The sequence below is a fragment of the Bombina bombina genome, chromosome 6 (assembly GCF_027579735.1).
Source record: "Bombina bombina isolate aBomBom1 chromosome 6, aBomBom1.pri, whole genome shotgun sequence".
Classification (NCBI taxonomy): domain Eukaryota; kingdom Metazoa; phylum Chordata; class Amphibia; order Anura; family Bombinatoridae; genus Bombina; species Bombina bombina.
Window position 1 is genome coordinate 690840475 of NC_069504.1, and position 19599 is coordinate 690860073.

A 19599-nucleotide genomic window follows, 5' to 3' on the forward strand; every position below is an offset into this window, starting at 1 on the left:
GTTCAAATCTATTTACTCACCTATACAGTACTCTGTATGCGGTTTCTTCTTTCTGGCTGACAGTTTTCTTTCTGTAAAACAAATTATTTTTATAGTTGTTGAAACTGGCGTGGCTTTTTAAAAAAACAAAATATCTATAATTACAACATCAATAATAATTAACCATTCAAATTGACAAGAAATGACATGACAAAAAAAAAGTCAGATTTACCTGCTCAGCTGCTTAGTAAAATTACATGACTCAAACATAAATGTTGATGGATATTTATTGATGTAGTCTCATTCCGAAAATAAAAAGTTGCACAAAACACAACAAAAATACGTTATAAAGTACACTTACACTCATAAATAATCTATTAACCTTTAAACCACCATCCCCCCACATCACAAAGTACCTAAATAAAATATTAACCCCTAAACCGCCACCCCCACATCGCAAACACTAAATAATACTATTAACCCCTAAACCGCCATCCCACAACATTGCAAACACTAATATAAACTATTAACCCCCGAACCGTCAGCCCCCCCATCCAAAGTACCTTACTTAAATATTAACCCCTAAACTGCCATCTGCCCACATCGCAAACAATAATACTATTAGCCCCTAAACTGCATCCCCCCACATTGCAAACACTAATATAAACTATTAACCCCTAAATTGCCATCCCCCCACATTGCAAAGTACCTAAATAAAATATTAACCCCTAAACCATCACCCCTCAACATGGCAAACATTAAATAATACTATTAACCCCTAATCTGCCATCCTCCCACATAGAAAACACTAATATAATCTATTATCGCTAAACCGCCATCCCCCCACATCGCAAAGTACCTAAATAAAATATTAACCCTAAACCACCATTCCCCTAAACCGCAAACACTAAATAATAGTATTAACCCCTAAACCGCCATCCCCCCACATTGCAAAGTACCTAAAAAATATTAACCCCTAAACGGCCATCTGCCCACATTGCAAAGTACCTAAATAACATATTAACCCCTAAACCACCATCCCCCACATTGCAACCACTAAATAATACTATTAACCCCTAAACTGCCACCCCACATCACAAACATGAATATAAACTATTAACCCCTAAACCGCCATCCCCCCACATTGCAAAGTATCTAAACCAAATATTAACTCCTAAACTGCCAACCCCCATATTGCAAATACTAAATTATACTATTAACCCCTAAACCACCATCCCACCACGTTGCAAAGAACCTAATTAAACTATTAACCCCTAAAAAGCCATCCCCCCACAATGCAAAGCAACAACACAAAGGACAATATAGGAGGATAAAATATAACCTTTATTAATTAAATGGGTAAAAGAAGGTGAAATACCCTTCACATATAAGATAAAATGTAATACAAAAATAGATTAAAAGAGCATAATGTAGAATATACCAAAGGTACCAAATTATGATGGGTGAGAAGCACCCCCTATATATATGTGAGGAGACTGGGTCTATAGGATATCTCTATTTAGAATTAGTATAAACATAGGGACACAGTCCCATCAATCAAGTAATATAATACCACTTATTCTAAGTAACGTAAGGTTACTGTGGAGCAAATGAACCCAGCTGCCAACATTAGATAACTAAAAAAGTTTCTATCTATTCAGCTGATATAGCAAAATCAATATATTATTCATGTCAGATTAATGTTGGTGTCAAGTAAATAAGTAAGTAACTTATAGAGATAGACCTCCAGTTAGTATAAATGGTCAGGTAAATATAAAGTCACTGTAGAACAAATTTCACACAGCTGGCTATAATATATAACATGTATAACATATGTCGAATAATAGTTGATACAATCCCACTAAAGTCAAGTAATGTCATACCATCTATTTACTTAGTAACATTAAGTCACTGTGGAATATATTTCACAAAGCTGACCGCACTAGATAACTAGAAAAAATGTCTATCTATAAGACTGATGTAGCTATATCAATATATAGTACATGTATTAGGCTAATATAGGTATCTAGTCTGTAAAAAACATATATAAATAAACCCTCAGTAAATATAAATAGTCAGGTAAATATCGAGTTACTGTGGAACAATTTTCACACAGCTAAACTATGACTCATAACATAATAACTAGGTTGAGGTGGTGGCGTGTAATATAATAGAAGGGATATTCTCCCCACCGTGGTATTTTAGAAACCCCAGTCCCCACAGTAAAATGCACACTATTAGATCGTATAACTAAGTATATCTGGAACATCTTTCACACATATACATGGTAATGTTATGCTCAGAGTAATGTCGCCTTGATGTGCATTTCGCCTAAGCTTTTTCAAAAGGCAAACCCGGTGGTCATCGGACCTACTCTTAAAAAGACTGAATTGACCAATCATTAGGTTGTGTTAATAACACGCCTATTATATAGCCTATCAGGATCTTGAGAGTCACCATTGGACAGGACAAAACATGTGACGAAACTTCGTCATCATGATTACGTTATTGGTTGAAATTAGACATACCTCCCTATATTGATTTGCTAAGAACTTGAAGTATAAAAAAAACTATAACAATGTGTTATCCATGTGCAAAGTGTTTGCACTAAAAAATGGGTCTCTTCTGAAATGAAATGCTTATTACAGGTGTATACGCGTACTGACCATCATGTCTAATTGTCATCGTTATTTTCAATGGGGTTTAGGCAAAGTAGGGATGAGTTATACTAACTTTAAAATAAAAGAGAATGATAACTGTACCAACACTTATGATGTTATTCATTAACTAATAAATATTGCAACTCACTGTATTCCGATAGCATATTAGACCAATGTCTAACTAAGGAGAGTGTTGCTGTGACTGTGGAAAGTGTTAGTAAATAAATAGCATCGTAATTAAAGGGCCAGTAAACCTAGAAAATAATGTTATTTAATTCTGCACATAGTGGTATATTAGTGGTAGCTTTATGTAACATAATATTGCAGCTGGAATTTTTATTAAAAAAAGAGGGGTTTTCAAACCCGCCCTCTGTGCTCTACTGAGTGGGTCTGGTTTTCCCTCTGAGCGCATCTGGGCAGCTGTCTAGTCACAGCCCGGCCCGATTGCGTCATTACACACAATGTAGCTCGCTCCTGCAAATTCAAATCAGACAATAGAATGAAAGCTTTTTCCTTTTATTCTAATGGCAGATTTTAATTTGGGTTAAGTTAGGGGTTACGTTTGGAGGTTTAGATGTTAGTTTATAACTTTGAGTCTTCAGGGGTTATGACAGTTTAGGGGTTAATAGTTTATTTAGGTTATTTGCGATGTGGCAGGGTGGTGGTTTAGGGGTTTATAGTATTATTTAGTGTTTGTGATGTTGGGGGATGGCGGATTGGGGTTATTAGGCTAGGTGCTTATGGTAGGGTGTTTAGTTTTTTTTCGTTTTATTTTCTCCATTGACTTCTATGGGGAATGTGAAAATGCGAGGTCATTTGCACGAGTAAGGTGTTAGTTTTTCCCCCCACTTTTTTGTCTCCTTTGATTTCTATGATGGAATACATGCATGCGCACACGTAAACTCCGCTTAGGATTTTTGGGCTTTTCGTGTTACAGCTACTGCAAAATAAGTTTTTTTTTCAACTTGTAATACCAGCGGAACCTGACAAGCATGAAAAGCTGTATGCAATCGATGTTTTCGCTAACACAAAAACAATTTAACGTGCCACTTTTTTTATCTAGCCCAACGGAACTCAGGAAAATTAATTAAACGCAATGTACAAGGACCGAATGACTAATCAGCCCCTCCATCTGCTATAGAGGCATACTAAATATTGCCAGCAACAAACAAAACCAACTGCACTTCATACATTTCATGCATCCACCATGTATAATGTATATTATTTTAAGTATTGTATCTAATTTAAAATGTAGTTATTTTTGATGGATCGTTGTATTATTTTAAACATAAATATATCATTTAAAATATATTTATGTTTAAAATAATAAAATGAACAATAAAAAATAACTACATTTTAAATAAGATACAATACTTAAAATAATATGCATTATACATGATAATGAATATAATTTTTACATTGGATATAAATTCAATACTAAAATAAACTATTAACCCCTTACATACTCTCACCCCCAGCGGAACCTACAATATTAATCTCTAAATAAAAAGAGAGAAGCGCTCAACCTGGAAACGAACAATAGCATAATAGCTTGTTCTATGGCTAGTTACCACCCAAGAAGCAGCCTCTTTTTGCTCAACATGTGCCTTTCACAGAGAAAAACTTTACTGAAGCATATCAGTCTGATCCTGACTTAACAGTACAGTCCAGCCCCGAAATACCAGGCAATTCTTCTCTGAACGAGAGAAACAGCAAAACCCCAGACGTACGTTTCGTAATTCTTTTATTAGAAAAATAATCATATATGCATATATACAAAATAAAATCATAATAACAAATGCAAACAAAATATCTCTTGTTGCAAAACTGAAATATTGACCACATTTTTGTCATCAGAAAAAAATCAAAATGCAAACATTAAACTTAAATAATCATACAAAATAAAATTAAACATATTTCAAATACAAACAAAAACAAACTGGAGGAAAAAAAAAAAAAAAAAAAACCTAAATAATCCAATCCTTCCACTTCTTTGTCTTCCAGATGCCTTCAGAATCTAATTCCCCATATCGCCTCCTATCAAAAGAAAAATACAAAAACAACTTCCCACGGATCATACCCACACAATTACCTACAGTAACTACCTCATTCTTAAAAATCTAAATATTACGCACATCCCACAACACCTCCTTCACACAACATGCCAACAACTATATCAATCTTGCTTTCTCCTTCTCCACACCACTTCCACACAAACCATACATCATCATATTAAAAGTAAAAAACTGCACTCCAGTCAAACCCTTAATCATCCTTTTCAAACTTCTCCAAACATCCCTAGCATACTCACAATTCCAAAACAAATGAATAACACTCTCGCTTTGAAAACAACCATCTCTAGGACACACTTCTGAAGCAACTAAACGAGGCATTCTCTGAAAATCCCTTGTTGGCAAACACTTATGCACACTCATCCAAATAATATCTTTCTGCCTATTCATCAAATACTTATTACACACATTTTTCCATACCAACACACATTCATTTTCATTCAAACCCCCAATCAACTCAAGACCTTCCTTCTTCTCCAACATTTTCAACACCATTCTGTTTGCACACCACATCTCCCTACTAACATTCTCCAAACCATATTTTTTAATCCAACATTCCACCCTTACATAAAACCACGGAACAGCAAAACATACCGGTTTCTTTCTATCAATCTCAAATAAACCATATCGTCTTAAAACATTTCCACAAGCATACTTTACCATACAACCAGCCATGCTATCCTTACCACTCAGAACCACACACCTACTGACATATTTCACAGCCAAAAATCTCTCCACATTTGGAAAACCCTTACCACCAACATTCTTACTCTTAACAACAACATCTCTTTTCAAACGCTCCATACCAGAACTCCAGAAAAAAGAAAACAACACTCTCAAAATTCTCCGAAAAATCCTCTCAGGTGGCGGAAAAACTAACGCCAAATATAACATAATAGGGATCAAAACCGATTTAATAACCAACATTTTTCCTTCCAAAGATAAAGTCCTTAAAGACCAAAACTGAAGTTTTCTACTCACTTTATCAAAAACATTCTCCCAACTTTCCAAGCCTTTCAAATCCACATCAAATTTCACACCCAACACCTCAATTGCACCTTGAGTCACAGGCCATCCACAGGAATCAATCTCCCTATTATTACCAAAAACTTTAACTTTACACTTATTCCAATCAACTCTGAAACCACTTGCCATACAAAAACATTCAACTAAAGTTTTCACCCTCCTCAAACCAGCCTGAGTCTCACATACCACACTCACATCATCCATATACCCAATCACTTTTAAACACCTTCCATTACTACCAGGAACACTCACACCTCTAACTAATTTATCCTTCCTCAAACTAGTTAATAATGGCTCAATGACACATACAAATAACACAGGAGACAAAGGACATCCTTGACGCATTCCAGATTTAACACAAAATTCCTCAGTCAAAAAACCATTAACCTGGACTTGACTCACAATATCACTATACAAACATTTAAACCATCCAATAATCTTACCAGAAAAACCTAAACGTTCTAAAACATAAAACATAAAATCATGCACTACCCTATCATACGCTTTTTCAAAATCCACAATCGCAACAGCAACAGACCTCATCCTCTCCCTCACATACCACAGTACATCACGTAGTAACAACAAACTTTCAGAAATCTGACGCCCATGAACAGCACACACTTGCTCTTCACCCACAACCTTAGCAATCACTCCACGCATTCTATTTGCCAACACCTTTGCAATAACCTTATAGTCAACATTCAACAACGTAATCGGCCTCCAATTCCTCAAATCTCTCTTATCACCCTTTTTAAATAACAAAACAATCAAACCTTTCCTCATTGAAACAGGCAAAACATTCATTCTAAAAACAAACTTACAAACATCAAACATATCCACCCCAATCAAATTCCAAAAACAAGTATAAAATTCAACAGGCAAACCATCACCACCAGGTACCTTCCCATTCTTAAAACTCCTAACAACCTCTGCAATCTCATCCAAACTTAGATCCCTTTCTAACAAATCATTATCATATTTTTCCAACTTAACCTCAATGTTTTCCAACAACTCATTTTCCAATAAAACATCTCTTGTTTTTTCTTTATACATCTCACTGTAAAACTCATGAACTTCATGCAAAACACCATCCGTACCATTAACTTCACACTCAACCTTATCAAAAACACTAACAAAACCAGTCTTTCCTTCAAAAGCTTTCTTAAAAAAATATTTACTACAAGACTCATCCTTTTCCATTTTCTCCAATCTTGCCATAAAAACAATTTTCTTTCCTTTTTCATACATACACTTTTTAATTATCTTTCTTGCTTCAGCAATTTCCTCATGCACATCAATACCACAATTTCTCAATTCATACAAATACAACAACCTCAGATACCATTTATCATACAACTCCCTTTCCATTCTAGCTTTCTCACAGCCTTTCTTAATAAAAAACCTCTTTATTTCCACCTTCAACCATTCCCACCACATAAGCACATTACTAAAATCACATTTTCTTTCACGCCACCTTTCATACATCCAAACAAACTGACGCTTAAACTTCTCATCTTCTAACAAATCCACATTCAGTTTCCAAACACCCTTACCATACTTGATCTTCAAATCACAATTCACCTTACACATCAAAAGGGCATGATCCGTAAAGGGCATCCGCTTTAAAGAAAAATCATCAACACATAAAAATTTAGATAAAAAACAAAAATCAATTCGAGATTTTATCCCACCACTATCACTAAAGAAAGTAAAACCCTCCCCTGAAAAAGAAACAGACCCGAAGGCATCCTTCAAACCGAAAGATTTAAGCAAATAAAGTAAAAACTTCCCTGAGCTATCCACCCTACAATCACTCCCACCCTCTCTGTCCCCATTCTTAATAATACAATTAAAATCCCCAACCAAAAAAGTTGTCTCTCGACCTGGCAGAAAAAAACTTTAAAGTTTCAAAATTAAGCAAATGTTCTACCCTATTTGGAGAAGCATATACATTAAACAAACGAAAAACAGTCCCACAAAAACTAAAACTAACCAAAAGTACCCGACCTGGGACAATATGAACTACATTAAGGATAGAAAAACTAAACCCCTTATACAAAACTCCCACCCCCCCATTCCTATCAGAAGAACAAGACCATACTTTAGGACCATATTCCCAGTCAGCACATTTAGTATGTTCAGAGAGTCCACATTCCTGCAAACAAAAAATATTAGCAGAACATACAGATAATAATTTCAAAATTGCAGCTCTCCTTGCTATAGTTGTCATACACCTGACATTAAGGGAAGAAATGGTCAGAAACATCACAAAAATAAATTAAAGAAAAACAAAAAAAGAAATAACATCAGGACTTCTTCTTTCCTTTCTTTTTCTTAGGACTCAAAGGAGATCCTTTAAATCTGCCTCTGTGACGTTCCGACCTCCTAGGTTCCCCCTTGCCAGCCTCATAACCAGTAACTTCAGCAAGTTGGTTCACATCTCTTTTATCTAGATAGCCAACAGAAGAGGCATCAGAAAAGTCACCTATACACTGGCTTGAGTCAGAAGGAACGTCTTTAGTAGAGACAGAAGGAAACTCTGAAATCAAAGAGTCAGCATCACTTGTAGTATCTGGATCTGCACCCTTAACTACTGGAAGATTCAAATCAGGACTCTCAAATCCATCAGAATCCACATCTATTTTTCGCTTGGAGGCAGATTTTTTCCCTTCAGTGTCCATATCCTCCTCAGAACTAGAGGACACAACAGCAGACCAATCAATGTTCTCCCCTACACCAAGAACAGCATCAGGAGCAGCATCGCAAGATGATTCAGTGAAGGAAAAATTCTCTGTCCCAGGAACAGCAACAGTATCATCCACAGAATTGGGCAACAGGGCTTCAAGAACATCTGAAGCAGCTATCACATTAGATGTAGCAAGATCCACTTCCTGAAGATGAGATTGGGCTTCCTCCACCTTCTCAGAAACAGGAACCACCACAGGAGCATCAGACACCTCTCCGACAGGGACCCCAAATGCAGATTTCTTGCACAAAAGAGGTAATATAGAGTTCAATGCCTCATCAGAGACCTCCTCCTCATTCACAGATGGCTCAACTGCAACTGAAGATGTTTTTTTTTTTAACATCAGCATAGGAAGGCTTCACTCTATCAAGCCCCTGCAACATCATCAAAGGACACATCCTGTACAGATGACTTGAAGAACCACACAGGTCCCAGGTCCGGCGTTTACTACAGTGGGCAACAAGATGATCCTCCTCACCGCAATTTCGACATCTGGCACCTGGGCAATTTTCAGCAATGTGACCAAACAGGTTGCAACTACGGCAAAAAAGAGGCATGTCATCATAGTATAGGAAATCTCTATTTCCACCAATGGCGAAAGTCTGTGGAGGGTGTTTCTTTCCACCAATACCTAATTCATCAGGCACAAACCGCACCCAGAACCTGCGTTTTTCATTGAAAGTCCCAAACTGATTCTTCAGCTTGCTACCTCCTTGAACATCATCAAAGTAGCGACAAAGAAAAAGACGAATTTCCACATCAGTGACCCAATGGTTGTACATATGTACTGTCACCGGGATTCTTCTCTCCCTCTGCACGCAGGCAACAAATTTCATGCCAAACAACTCTGGAGCAGCAGCCATATCAATAGTCCGTTGATAGCAGGTCTGTAAATAATGCTCATCGGTGAAAGCCACATCAAAAATCCCTCTTGAAGGGAATGACTGAACACAATGCAAACTTGCTCTTGGCATCTTCAAAACACCCTCCAAAACCACCTGCTGGACATGAGCCAAACCAATCTTCTCTCGAAAGTCCTCAGAAATCAACACCCGAAGTGTATGGGGAACATTTGGCACATTGGTAGCCATATTTGCCCTATTGCCTCTTTAGGCTGGATTTCAGAGCACCCCCCCAAAAGCAGCATGTGGCTGAAGTCCAGGGACGATGCCACAAGGCCAAGGGGACGGCCCTACTACCCAGTTGCTCTACGCCAAAGGAGTAGCCACCCCCCCAATAGCAGCAGGAGCCCAAACCCCAAAGGGAAAGGACCCCAGGCCGAAGGAGCAGGTCTCCAGGCAGCAAACCAAGACAAAGACCAAGCACAGAAAACTGCACTTGATCCAAGCCAAAGGCCCGAGAAGCAACCTCAGCTGATCATTTCGGCCTATTGTGGGCCTCGTCAGTGAGGTGCAGCCATATCCCTCTAGGCACACTGAGCAACGGGTCCACGTCTGGATTCCCGCATCACACTTATGGAGACTTCCCAAAATGTCATAATTTGCATAAATAAAAAGAGAGAAGCGCTCAACCTGGAAACGAACAATAGCATAATAGCTTGTTCTATGGCTAGTTACCACCCAAGAAGCAGCCTCTTTTTGCTCAACATGTGCCTTTCACAGAGATAAACTTTCCTGAAGCATATCAGTCTGATCCTGACTTCACAGTACAGTCCAGCCCCGAAATACCAGGCAATTCTTCTCTGAACGAGAGAAACAGCAAAACCCCAGACGTACGTTTCGGCCTATTGTGGGCCTCGTCAGTGAGGTGCAGCCATATCCCTCTAGGCACACTGAGCAACGGGTCCACGTCTGGATTCCCGCATCACACTTAGGGAGACTTCCCAAAATGTCCTAATTTGCATAAATAAAAAGAGAGAAGCGCTCAACCTGGAAACGAACAATAGCATAATAGCTTGTTCTATGGCTAGTTACCACCCAAGAAGCAGCCTCTTTTTGCTCAACATGTGCCTTTCACAGAGAAAAACTTTCCTGAAGCATATCAGTCTGATCCTGACTTCACAGTACAGTACAGCCCCGAAATACCAGGCAATTCTTCTCTGAACGAGAGAAACAGCAAAACCCCAGACGTACGTTTCGGCCTATTGTGGGCCTCGTCAGTGAGGTGCAGCCATATCCCTCTAGGCACACTGAGCAACGGGTCCACGTCTGGATTCCCGCATCACACTTAGGGAGACTTCCCAAAATGTCATAATTTGCATAAATAAAAAGAGAGAAGCGCTCAACCTGGAAACGAACAATAGCATAATAGCTTGTTCTATGGCTAGTTACCACCCAAGAAGCAGCCTCTTTTTGCTCAACATGTGCCTTTCACAGAGATAAACTTTCCTGAAGCATATCAGTCTGATCCTGACTTCACAGTACAGTCCAGCCCCGAAATACCAGGCAATTCTTCTCTGAACGAGAGAAACAGCAAAACCCCAGACGTACGTTTCGGCCTATTGTGGGCCTCGTCAGTGAGGTGCAGCCATATCCCTCTAGGCACACTGAGCAACGGGTCCACGTCTGGATTCCCGCAACACACTTAGGGAGACTTCCCAAAATGTCATAATTTGCATAAATAAAAAGAGAGAAGCGCTCAACCTGGAAACGAACAATAGCATAATAGCTTGTTCTATGGCTAGTTACCACCCAAGAAGCAGCCTCTTTTTGCTCAACATGTGCCTTTCACAGAGAAAAACTTTCCTGAAGCATATCAGTCTGATCCTGACTTCACAGTACAGTCCTGCCCCGAAATACCAGGCAATTCTTCTCTGAACGAGAGAAAGAGCAAAACCCCAGACGTATGTTTCGGCCTATTGTGGGCCTCGTCAGTGAGGTGCAGCCATATCCCTCTAGGCACACTGAACAATGGGTCCACGTCTGGATTCCTGCATCACACTTAGGGAGACTTCCCAAAATGTCATAATTTGCATAAATAAAAAGAGAGAAGCGCTCAAACTGAAAACGAACAATAGCATAATAGCTTGTTCTATGGCTAGTTACCACCCAAGAAGCAGCCTCTTTTTGCTCAACATGTGCCTTTCACAGAGAAAAACTTACCTGAAGCATATCAGTCTGATCCTGACTTCACAGTACAGTCCAGCCCCGAAATACCAGGCAATTCTTCTCTGAACGAGAGAAACAGCAAAACCCCAGACGTACGTTTCGGCCTATTGTGGGCCTCGTCAGTGAGGTGCAGCCATATCCCTCTAGGCACACTGAGCAATGGGTCCACGTCTGGATTCCCGCATCACACTTAGGGAGACTTCCCAAAATGTCATAATTTGCATACATAAAAAGAGAGAAGCGCTCAACCTGGAAACGAACAATAGCATAATAGCTTGTTCTATGGCTAGTTACCACCCAAGAAGCAGCCTCTTTTTGCTCAACATGTGCCTTTCACAGAGAAAAACTTTCCTGAAGCATATCAGTCTGATCCTGACTTCACAGTACAGTCCAGCCCCGAAATACCAGGCAATTCTTCTCTGAACGAGAGAAACAGCAAAACCCCAGACGTACGTTTCGGCCTATTGTGGGCCTCGTCAGTGAGGTGCAGCCATATCCCTCTAGGCACACTGAGCAATGGGTCCACGTCTGGATTCCTGCATCACACTTAGGGAGACTTCCCAAAATGTCATAATTTGCATAAATAAAAAGAGAGAAGCGCTCAACCTGGAAACGAACAATAGCATAATAGCTTGTTCTATGGCTAGTTACCATCCAAGAAGCAGCCTCTTTTTGCTCAACATGTGCCTTTCACAGAGAAAAACTTTCCTGAAGCATATCAGTCTGATCCTGACTTCACAGTACAGTCCAGCCCCGAAATACCAGGCAATTCTTCTCTGAACGAGAGAAACAGCAAAACCCCAGACGTACGTTTCGGCCTATTGTGGGCCTCGTCAGTGAGGTGCAGCCATATCCCTCTAGGCACACTGAGCAACGGGTCCACGTCTGGATTCCCGCATCACACTTAGGGAGACTTCCCAAAATGTCATAATTTGCATAAATAAAAAGAGAGAAGCGCTCAACCTGGAAACGAACAATAGCATAATAGCTTGTTCTATGGCTAGTTACCACCCAAGAAGCAGCCTCTTTTTGCTCAACATGTGCCTTTCACAGAGAAAAACTTACCTGAAGCATATCAGTCTGATCCTGACTTCACAGTACAGTCCAGCCCCGAAATACCAGGCAATTCTTCTCTGAACGAGAGAAACAGCAAAACCCCAGACGTACGTTTCGGCCTATTGTGGGCCTCGTCAGTGAGGTGCAGCCATATCCCTCTAGGCACACTGAGCAATGGGTCCACGTCTGGATTCCCGCATCACACTTAGGGAGACTTCCCAAAATGTCATAATTTGCATAAATAAAAAGAGAGAAGCGCTCAACCTGGAAACGAACAATAGCATAATAGCTTGTTCTATGGCTAGTTACCACCCAAGAAGCAGCCTCTTTTTGCTCAACATGTGCCTTTCACAGAGAAAAACTTTCCTGAAGCATATCAGTCTGATCCTGACTTCACAGTACAGTCCAGCCCTGAAATACCAGGCAATTCTTCTCTGAACGAGAGAAACAGCAAAACCCCAGACGTACGTTTCGACCTATTGTGGGCCTCGTCAGTGAGGTGCAGCCATATCCCTCTAGGCACACTGAGCAACGGGTCCATGTCTGGATTCCCGCATCACACTTAGGGAGACTTCCCAAAATGTCATAATTTGCATAAATAAAAAGAGAGAAGAGCTCAACCTGGAAACGAACAATAGCATAATAGCTTGTTCTATGGCTAGTTACCACCCAAGAAGCAGCCTCTTTTTGCTCAACATGTGCCTTTCACAGAGAAAAACTTTCCTGAAGCATATCAGTCTGATCCTGACTTCACAGTACAGTCCAGCCCCGAAATACCAGGCAATTCTTCTCTGAACGAGAGAAACAGCAAAACCCCAGACGTACGTTTCGGCCTATTGTGGGCCTCGTCAGTGAGGTGCAGCCATATCCCTCTAGGCACACTGAGCAACGGGTCCACGTCTGGATTCCCGCATCACACTTAGGGAGACTTCCCAAAATGTCATAATTTGCATAAATAAAAAGAGAGAAGCGCTCAACCTGGAAACGAACAATAGCATAATAGCTTGTTCTATGGCTAGTTACCACCCAAGAAGCAGCCTCTTTTTGCTCAACATGTGCCTTTCACAGAGAAAAACTTTACTGAAGCATATCAGTCTGATCCTGACTTCACAGTACAGTCCAGCCCCGAAATACCAGGCAATTCTTCTCTGAACGAGAGAAACAGCAAAACCCCAGACGTACGTTTCGTAATTCTTTTATTAGAAAAATAATCATATATGCATATATACAAAATAAAATCATAATAACAAATGCAAACAAAATAACTCTTGTTACAAAACTGAAATATTGACCCAAATTTTTGTCATCAGAAAAAAATCAAAATGCAATTAAACTTAAATAATCACACAAAATAAAATTAAACATATTTCAAATACAGACAAAAACAAACTGGAGGAAAAACAAACAAAAAAAACAAAACAAAAAAAAACTAAATAATCCAATCCTTCCACTTCTTTGTCTTCCAGATGCCTTCAGAATCTAATTCCCCATATCGCCTCCTATCAAAAGAAAAATACAAAAACAACTTCCCACGGATCATACCCACACAATCACCTACAGTAACTACCTCTTTCTTAAAAATCAAAATATTACGCATATCCCACAACACCTCCTTCACACAACATGCCAACAACCATATCAATCTTGCTTTCTCCTTTTCCACACCATTTCCACACAAACCATACATCATCATATTAAAAGTAAAAAACTGCACTCCAGTCAAACCCTTAATCATCCTTTTCAAACTACTCCAAACATTCCTAGCATACTCACAATTCCAAAACAAATGAATAACACTCTCGCTTTGAAAACAACCATCTCTAGGACACACTTCTGAAGCCACTAAACGACGCATTCTCTGAAAATCCCTTGTTGGCAAACACTTATGCACACTCATCCAACTAATATCTTTCTGCCTATTCATCAAATACTTATTACACACATTTTTCCATACCAACACACATTCATTTTCAGTCAAACCCCCAATAAACTCAAGACCTTCCTTCTTCTCCAATATTTTCAACACCATTCTGTTTGCACACCACATCTCCCTACTAACATTCTCCAAACCATATTTTTTAATCCAACATTCCACCCTTACATAAAACCACGGAACAGCAAAACATACCGGTTTCTTTCTATCAATCTCAAATAAACCATATCGTCTTAAAACATTTCCACAAGCATACTTTACCATACAACCAGCCATGCTATCCTTACCACTCAGAACCACACACCTACTAACATATTTCACAGCCAAAAATCTCTTCACATTTGGAAAACCCTTACCACCAACATTCTTACTCTTAACAACAACATCTCTTTTCAAACGCTCCATACCAGAACTCCAGAAAAAAGAAAATAACACTCTCAAAATTCTCCGAAAAATCCTCTCAGGTGGCGGAAAAACTAACGCCAAATATAACATAATAGGGATCAAAACCGATTTAATAACTAACATTTTTCCTTCCAAAGATAAAGTCCTTAAAGACCAAAACTGAAGTTTTCTACTCACTTTATCGAAAACATTATCCCAACTTTCCAAGCCTTTCAAATCCACATCAAATTTCACACTAGACATGTGCACCGCTAAAAAATTCGGTTCGTTTTCGGTTCGGATCGATTCGGACTTTTAGAATTTCGTTTCGGATCGAATCTGATTCGGCAAAATTTGAATAAATTCGTTTCGGATTTATTCGGATCCGAATAAATTCGTTTCGGATTTATTCGGATTCGGCTGAATTCGGTTCTATTCCGTTCCGAAATTCGGTATGTTTTTACTACACTAACACCCATTTAGTACACTAAGTCACTAACACCCATAAACTACCTATGAACCACTAAACCGAGGCCCCCCCACATCGCAAACCCTATAATAACATTATTTAACCCCTAATCTGCCGATCGGATATCGTCGCCGCCTACATTATAGCTATTAACCCCTAATCTGCTGTCCCTAACACCGCCGACCCCTACATTATAGTTATTAACCCCTAATCTGCCTCCCCCAACGTCGCCGCAATCTAACTATAAGTATTAACCCCTAATCTGCCGACCCGATATCGCCGCCGCCTACATTATAGCTATTAACCCCTAATCTGCTGTCCCTAACACCGCCGACCCCTACATTATAGTTATTAACCCCTAATCTGCCTCCCCCAACGTCGCCGCAATCTAACTACAAGTATTAACCCCTAATCTGCCGACCCGATATCGCCGCCGCCTACATTATAGCTATTAACCCCTAATCTGCTGTCCCTAACACCGCCGACCCCTACATTATAGTTATTAACCCCTAATCAGCCTCCCCCCAACGTCGCCGCAATCTAACTACAAGTATTAACCCCTAATCTGCCGACCGCAAATCGCCGCCACTATAATAAATGTATTAACCCCTAAACCGCCGCACTCCCGCCTCGCAAACACTATAATACATTTTATTAACCCCTAATCTGCCCTCCCTAACATCGCCGCCACCTACCTACAATTATTAACCCCTAATCTCCCGCCCCCAACGTCGCTGCTACTATAATAAGGTTATTAACCCCTAAACCGCCGCACTCCCACCCTCGCAAACACTATAATACATTTTATTACCCCTAATCTGCCCTCCCTAACATCGCCGCCACCTACCTACAATTATTAACCCCTAATCTCCCGCCCCCAACGTCGCTGCTACTATAATAAGGTTATTAACCCCTAAACCGCCGCACTCCCACCTCGCAAACACTATAATACATTTTATTAACCCCTAATCTGCCCTCCCTAACATTGCCGCCACCTACCTACAATTATTAACCCCTAATCTCCCGCCCCCATCGTCGCCGCTACTATAATAAGGTTATTAACCCCTAAACCTAAGTCTAACCCTAACCCTAACACCCCCTAACTTAAATATAATTTAAATAAAACGAAATAAGTTTACTATAGTTAAATAAATGAATCCTATTTAAAACTAAATACTTACCTGTAAAATAAACCCTAAGATAGCTGCAATATAACTAATAGTTACATTGTAGCTATCTTAGCATTTATATTTATTTTACAGGCAACTTTGTATTTATTTTAACTAGGTACAATAGTTATTAAATAGTTAATAACTATTTAATAACTACCTAGCTAAAATAAATACAAATTTACCTGTAAAATAAATCCTAACCTAAGTTACACTAACACCTAACACTACACTATCATTAAATTAACTAAATAAATGAATCATATTTAAAACAAAATACTTACCTGTAAAATAAACCCTAATATAGCTGCAATATAACTAATAGTTACATTGTAGCTATTTTAGCATTTATATTTATTTTACAGGCAACTTTGTATTTATTTTAACTAGGTACAAAAGCTATTAAATAGTTATTGACTAATTAATAGCTACCTAGTTAAAATAATTACAAAATTACCTGTAAAATAAATCCTAACCTAAGTTACAATTAAACCTAATTAACTACAAGTACCTACAATTATCTACAATTAAATAAACTAAAGTACAAAACCCCCCCACTAAATTACAAAAAAAAACAAACACTAAATTACAAAAAATAAAAAAATATTACAAGAATTTTAAACTAATTACACCTAATCTAAGCCCCCTAATAAAATAACAAAGCCCCCCAAAATAAAAAAAATGCCCTACCCTATACTAAATTACAAAAGTTAACAGCTATATTACCTTACCAGCCCTGAACAGGGCCCTTTGCGGGGCATGCCCCAAAGAAAACAGCTCTTTTGCCTGTAAAAAAAAAAACACAATCCCCCCCCCCACATTACAACCCACCACCCACATACCCCTACTCTAACCCAAACCCCCCTTAAATAAACCTAACACTACCCCCCTGAAGATCTCCCTACCTTGAGTCGTGTTCACCCAGCCGGGCCGAAGTCTTCATCCGATGGGGCAGAAGAGGACATCCAGACCGGCAGAAGTCTTCATCCAAGCGGGGCAAGAAGAGGTCTTCCATCCATCATACAAGTACCAAAATACAAACAAACACTAAATTACAAAAAATAATAAAATATTACAATAATTTTAAACTAATTACACCTAATCTAAGCCCCCTAATAAAATAACAAAGCCCCCCAAAATAAAAAAAATGCCCTACCTTATACTAAATTACAAAAGTTAACAGCTCTATTACCTTACCAGCCCTGAACAGGGCCTTTTGCGGGGCATGCCCCAAAGAAAACAGCTCTTTTGCCTGTAAAAAAAAACACAACCCCCCCCCCCACATTACAACCCACCACCCACATACCCCTACTCTAACCCAAACCCCCCTTAAATAAACCTAACACTACCCCCCTGAAGATCTCCCTACCTTGAGTCGTGTTCACCCAGCCGGGCCGAAGTCTTCATCCGATGGGGCAGAAGAGGACATCCAGACTGGCAGAAGTCTTCATCCAAGCGGGGCAAGAAGAGATCTTCCATCCATCAGAAAAGTACAAAAAAACAAACAAACACTAAATTAGCAAAAATAATAAAATATTGCAATAATTTTAAACTAATTACACCTAATCTAAGCCCCCTACTAGCTATTAATATAGCTACAATATAACTAATAGTTACATTGTAGCTATTTTAGGATTTATATTTATTTTACAGGCAACTTTGTATTTATTTTAACTAGGTACAATAGCTATTAAATAGTTAATAACTACCTAGCTAAAATAAATACAAATTTACCTGTAAAATAAACCCTAACCTAAGTTACAATTACACCTAACACTACACTGTCATTAAATTAACTAAATAAATTAATCCTATATAAAACTAAATACTTACCTGTAAAATAAACTCTAATATAGCTACAATATAACTAATAGTTACATTGTAGCTATTTTAGCATTTATATTTATTTTACAGGCAACTTTGTATTTATTTTAACTAGGTACAAAAGCTATTAAATAGTTATTGACTAATTAATAGCTACCTAGTTAAAATAATTACAAAATTACCTGTAAAATAAATCCTAACCTAAGTTACTATTAAACCTAACTCTACACTATCATTAAATAAATTAACTACAAGTACCTACAATTAAATACAATGAAATAAACTAAACTAAAGTACAAAAAAAACAAACACTAAATTACAAAAAATAAAAAAAATTACAAGAATTTTAAACTAATTACACCTAATCTAAGCCCCCTAATAAAATAACAAAGCCCCCCAAAATAAAAAAATGCCCTACCCTATACTAAATTACAAAAGTAATCAGCTCTATTACCTTACCAGCCCTGAACAGGGCCTTTTGCGGGGGCATGCCCCATAGAAAACAGCTCTTTTGCCTGTAAAAAAAAACACAATACCCCCCCCCACATTACAACCCACCACCCACATACCCCTACTCTAACCCAAACCCCCCTTAAATAAACCTAACACTACCCCCCTGAAGATCTCTCTACCGTGTCTTCACCCAGCGGGCCGAAGTCTTCATCCGATCGGGCAGAAGAGGACATCCAGACCGGCAGAAGTCTTCATCCAAGCGGGGCAAGAAGAGGTCTTCCATCCATCAGAAGTCTTGATCCAGGCGGCATCTTCTCTGTTCATCCATCCGGAGCGGAGCGGCAGCATCCTGAAGACATCCCACGCAGAGCATCCTCTTCTTTCTTGATCCGACGACTAGGTGACTGTACCTTTAAGTGACGTCATCCAAGATGGCGTCCCTTGAATTCCGATTGGCTGATAGGATTCTATCAGCCAATCGGAATTAAGGTATGAAAAATCTGATTGGCTGATTCAATCAGCCAATCAGATTCAAGTTCAATCCGATTGGCTGATCCAATCAGCCAATCAGATTGAGCTCGCATTCTATTGGCTGATCGGAACAGCCAATAGAATGCGAGGTCAATCTGATTGGCTGATTCCATCAGCCAATCGGATTGAACTTGAATCTGATTGGCTGATTAAATCAGCCAATCAGATTTTTCCTATCTTAATTCCGATTGGCTGATAGAATCCTATCAGCCAATCGGAATTCAAGGGA

At 39.0% G+C, this 19599-nt stretch overlaps 1 protein-coding gene across 1 annotated transcript in view; it reads right to left on the reverse strand.

Moving 5' to 3' along the window:
* LOC128663449 (uncharacterized) overlaps nucleotides 1-19599 on the reverse strand; it is a 236922-nt gene that overhangs the window by 112782 nt on the left and 104541 nt on the right. Inside the window, exon 2 of the mRNA XM_053717777.1 lies at nucleotides 21-71. The gene's annotated coding sequence lies outside the window, so the exon portion shown is untranslated. The remainder of the gene's footprint in view (nucleotides 1-20; nucleotides 72-19599) is intronic.